Consider the following 6,000-nt stretch of genomic DNA (forward strand, 5'->3'; position numbering starts at 1 on the left):
TGTGAACGTCGTTCACGACCAGTCTACTATGTAGAAGAATTAGACTTATTTGCTTCTTATACATTTAAATATTTGAGAAACATCTTATAAATGCACAAGCAAACATCAATGTGATAAAATTACTTCTTCTCGCCTTGGGTTAAAAGTGGATTGTAGAATTTATTGTATACAAGCAATTCTATCCGTGCAACATGCTTGAAATATGCTTTTCAGTATACCAATCCTAACAATCTCCCACTTATACTCAAAATCATGCTTTCGAGTATACCCACTGCCAAAACTCTCCCACTTATACTCTAAGCAGGTCTCGGACCATGATACATCGTACTACCATACTTTTCACCTCATGTGTATAACATGTTGCCATATAGACATTTTGTGAAAAATTCTGCCAGGTTGTTCTCTGATGATATCTTGGTAACCATAATGTTTCGCTGCGCACTTAATCCTTAATTAATTTCATACTTCCTCTCTATGTGATTGCTTAGCCTTATCAGATCGTGTTTCCCTTGAGTTAGACACATGACTAGAGTAACCATAATAAAATATAACTCATAGGCATACTCGGAATCACGGTCAAAGCTATTAGGAAGTTATTGAGATGAACAACTACCTTAGTAGTTTCCAACGAAACCACACTTGTAATTTTCATTATGGAGTCTATGATTTGATCACACTCCTTCATGTCTCAGTATTAAACTCCTAAAGTGAACACATAGTCAGAGGATGACTCGATCACCGATCAATAATAAAATTGAATCGATGTAACCTAAAGGACATAACATGGATATCTGGTAAACTTGAACATACCGTTTAGTCTTCTTCAAGTACTATAATATATTCTTTACCAATCCAATGTCCTTGGCCATGGTTAATGTGATATCAAGCTTTTGTGCCAACGGCAAAGCTAATATCTAACCGAATACACATCATAGCATACATGAGACTTCCAATTACAGAAGTTGTCTCATTCTTCTTAATCTCATTTAGTGTCGAAAAACACTTGACTAGAGACAAGATAATTCCATCTAGAGAAGTAAAAACTTTTCTTGGAATTTTCAATGCTAAAGTGTCTAAGTATGATGTAGATGTAGGATTCTTTAAGAAAACTTAACATTCATTTTCTAGCAATCTAATGACTTAGATGCTTAGAATATAACTAGTTTATCTTAAATACACCATCCTTGAACTGGGTAGACAACCAGTTTCCTACGCTAGATAACCCTCTTAGTTTTTTATCAACTTTTATAGATGTCATCATCGTAGAGTACCAAGAATACCAAATATAGTGCACTTTCAACTTACTTGTACTTGTATGACATAACCATTAAGATGTTCCATGTAGATGATCTCCTCAAGACTTTTACTTAAAGAAAATTGTCTTGACAATCATAATACATACATCCTAATTTATGTATGCTACAATAGACAATATGATACAGATCGTCTTAGGCATAATGGCAAGCGAGGATATCATTCTCTCTGGGTATAACCCTTAGCCATTATTCTAGCCTTTCAAGATCGATGTTTACACTTGCAGATCCACTAGCTCCCACTGGCTGAAATAGTCCATGAGTGGTATCGCAAGTCTTGCAAACATTCTTGTCTATCTTAGATTATTATTCAGAATCTATCATTTTATCAAGAATGATTATCTGAATGAGTCAATGCGTCCTTGTAGTTACAGGGATTAGATTCAAGTAGATCTATAACTGAGTCTAAAGACTCTTAGATCCATGAACTTGTTATGTTCGCAAGGAACGCTCCCACTACGACATGACTCTTATAACCTTAGGTACAAATGTTGATTTTCTAAGTGCATAAGTATCTAATGGTATGACTTCTTGGTTAAGATGGAAAATAGATATTCTCATTATCTTGAGAATTATCATGCTTGTTAGGCTTATAGTTCTTCTCATAATTTTCATCAAAGAATCTAGTATTCATGTAAACAAACACCTATCTTGCCGTGAAGATTATAGAACCTGTACCTTTTCTATCAATTGGGACAATCTTAAAACATACCTCAGTACACAACTCCAATTACTTGGATACCTTTTCCAAAACATGTGTTGGAATAACTCGTGTGTTGTAGAAGGTACAGATGTTATGGTAGTTTCTTTAAGATATAACTCGTTGTTTCCAACGTATATCCCATCAATGATAAGGTGTTATTGAGTGAAACTGTTCCCATATCTAACTTGTCTTAGAGAGACTTCGATATCTTCTTATATGACTATCCCATTCTTTAGAAGAATGCTTGGAGTAGTCAATTAGGATTTAATTCCCACTACTGATCTTAACTCATTGCTCGTCTCCCATGGTGTAGACCATTGAGACTTGCTAGTCTTTCTATGTTGCATCTCTATAAGTATTCTGAATCCCTTGAACCACCAAAGGATCCTTACTTATAGTGCATCAACCAGACTTACTTGACTTTCAAGCTATTTAACAAGCAAGTTGTTAAAATCTCGATAGTCACTTGAGTTAGACAAAATCAGTTTGAACAATTATTAAGCACTTTCTTGGCCTTATGTCTAAGTGTCATAAATACTTTATCATTCATTGTATAAGAAGTTGAACTGTTGTTGGAAACTCAATCTTGTTGCATTTATATTGTTTAGATACTATGATGTATAATTTGTTTTTCTATGGTACTATGATAGATATTCGAATCACATTTCTTAATAATGCACGCATTATAAAATGACATCGAACATCGATTAATCATAAACAAGTTTAGAAACTGAAATTGAATTCTTTCTAAACTAAACTGTACCAATAAAACAAAACTCTAACATCAAAACAAAACAATTAAGTGAGCATAAATAATATCTCCCACTACAACAACTGCCCAACTGGATTAAAATCTCTCCTTTAGAAGTTGCATTGTTATCTAAGTCATTGTCCTTCTTTAGAAGAGGTCAATCCGACTTACAATGCATCTTCAATTTACCTTTTCACCTAATTTATCTTGCATTTCTTGCTTTCAGCAGGCATTGATGACAATTCAGCTCTTCCCTCTTTCCATTGCTAGTCTTCTGTTCGATTGAACTAAGACATAGGAAAGATGTAGCTTTAACGAATTTGTCATCTATCATGTTATCTTCCTCTATTAGTAATAAAGTGAATATCATGTAGAAGGCTTCCAACTTTTAAGTAACAACCTTCATACTATCACTTCCTATTACATTTGACGAAGAACTGAGTGTAGAAACTATTTGAGTAACTGAATCAGAAGATTCCTCAAAAAATTATATCTCTCGTGGATATTCCAATAGAATCTGGACATCGTCCTTATTGGATATTCCTCTTTCATCAATATAAACCAAGATGTGTCTTACTACTTAAAAGAAAGTAGTTTGACCTTCTATCTCAAAGAACTTGTCAAGTATATGCATAAAATGCATTCTTGAACTTTCTTTATAGAATTTTGTCAAGGAAATAGAGGACATGAATTGGTGAATACAAACTTTAAGTTTTCAGCAATGAGAATCTTATCCATTTACATTTCCAGTCTACATAATTTTGGCCTTCAAGTTTGATTTCTTTAAGGTTCGCAGACATTATTAAGAATTTGGTTGAGAAGAAATAAAACTATTTATCACATACTATGCTTGATACATAATCGCAAACAACCACAAAACAATTTATGTATCACACAACTGTCAAAACCAAAATAAGTACGCCTCTAGGGAGGTCATTGAAGAGGACACAACTACGTGTGTGGTCACTGTGTGCACAGAAAGAAATAACAGGTTTCCTAGGTCCAGCAAATTCGCTAGATCACGCGGTCTAGGGGCTCACTGGTCGTTGGGAAATCCTTGTCGTCGGACACAAAGAGACTTTCTTCAAAAACCCTCAACCACTTTACTAAAACCTAGCACAGGGAAGTAGGGATTGATCCCACAGAGATGGATGCGTAATAATCATGCTTAAGGATTTGGGAATTGTTTTTGGGTTGGCTGCTGCCACGCATTTTATTTTTGGGTTGAGGAAATTAAACTTAAATTTGGGATTTTAAACTGCTATGCTAACAGCTAGATCTAGGCGAAACAACAAAAGCATGCACGTAAACTAGAACCGAAACAATCACTAGATCTGAGAAACTATCCTAGTTACCTAGGTCTGGGAAATAAACTGACAGTGGGGACCATTACTGAAAAAGCAGAGTACGGACGAAAAGCTGGAAAAACAACTAACTAAGGTACTAACTAACAACGGCATCATCTTCTCCAACCAATTTGCATAAAAACTCAGAAGAAACAGCATGAGCGAAATCGGAACAGAGCAGACTGGATTTTAACGATTTAATGAAGAACAATTAAGAACTAAACAGATCTACGGATGCTAGACGAAGCAAAACAGAAAGCAAACAGAAAACTCAAAAATCCATGCATAACTCGACTTCCCCTTTTCAGATCCAACCTCGGACGCTAAATCCACTCCGGATCCAAGCATCCGACACAAACTCCAGCCAAAAGAAACATTTCATAACTTTAGATTCAACCAACAACCTCCGATCAACAACACCACCGCAGATCTACAGCCAAATTCCCTGATCGAGTACCAAAATGACAGAAACAGAGATCAACATGTAACTCGCCGAAATAAAAACTCTTAACAACAGGATCAACGTAGATCAACACGAAATAACACAAATATAACGAAAACTACGAAATGTATAGATAATCAGTAACATCAATAGCCAAATCGACTTCCAAAAGTGAAGTTCGAACGAAATAGAGTGCAAAAGAACTGAAAGTAAATAGATTGTATCTTCGCCCTCACTCGGACAGTGTTACGACAGAATTTCTTTGAAGAATTGACCCCTTGAAACCAAAAACTACCCTAGAACTCCCATTTCCCAAGTGTGTGTTGTGTGTGAGCTAAGAGTAAAAGTCCTCCTTTTGTGTGTTGCATGCTTCTCTAGTTATAGGCGTTGAAGTGGGGCCCAGCGAGGTATAGATAGACTTTGTTGCCCTCAGCTATTTCCCTCTTCTAGCCTTCTTTTCCTTGAGTTCTGCTCACTTCTCCTTCATTCCTCCGCTAGACTGTTTCCTCCAGCATCTCCTGGATCTAGCGATTCTGTCACACACCTGGCTTAGAAACTGTGTTAGACTCAACAAAATGTAGTGCTTTTCACTATATAACCGATGCATGAAATTGGCCTTATCAGTCATACAAATTCGGATTCCAACAATTTCCTGGTCACAATACCGACGAATAGTCCAGAGACCACTAAGGTGGCATGGCCGCCAAATATTGCCTAAGCTTTTACCATAAATATTTGCATCTAGGAATTTCATTTCTGTTTTGATACTTGATACGTCGTATTCTGAGCCTTGGTTACTGGTAAGTATGTCGTGAAATGCATGTATTATCTGCAAAACAGTTGCTCAAGTGTGCAGGATTAAAGGATCCAAGTCAGTAGGAGACGATTCAGGCGACGCAAGTGAAAAGGGCGCTAGAAGGGTGCAATACTGACCAGGATGCATGCCAGAGAAAAGGCTCGAGATGGAGAAGAAGGATAGCTGGGATGATCATTAACAAGGGCATAAAAGTCAAAACTTGAAGGGAGTCTACCCTAAAAGCAAGGGCAAGCCTCCCTATAAAAGAAGCCACTTGGAGAGAGAGAAAGAGAAGCTTTTAGAGTTCGGCCTTTAGTCTCGGTAAAAAAGATACACTTAGTATAATTCTCTCAAGAAGATCAGTTCCTTCAGCATTGTCCAATCTCTCGTTCCTCGCCACAGCCATGGTCACTTGACGTCTAGAAGTCTGTCGGAGAAGTCATCGATCCACCGTTCCAGCCAGTTATCGTAGTAGTATAGTAGTATCATCGCCCGAAGTGGCCAAACAATCGTTACTTTGCTTTCTAGTTTAATTCTTACTTGTTTTCGTCATTGGTTTTGTTGCAAACACTCATCGTTGTCGCCTTTTGAAATACTTTGTGAAGTTCCAACGCTTAAATTATGAAGTTTCTATTTCGTATGTCGCTTT

This window comes from Salvia hispanica, chromosome 1 (assembly GCF_029641045.1).
Source record: "Salvia hispanica isolate PSC_SH4W2 chromosome 1, Shi_PSC_v1, whole genome shotgun sequence".
NCBI lineage: Eukaryota > Viridiplantae > Streptophyta > Magnoliopsida > Lamiales > Lamiaceae > Salvia > Salvia hispanica.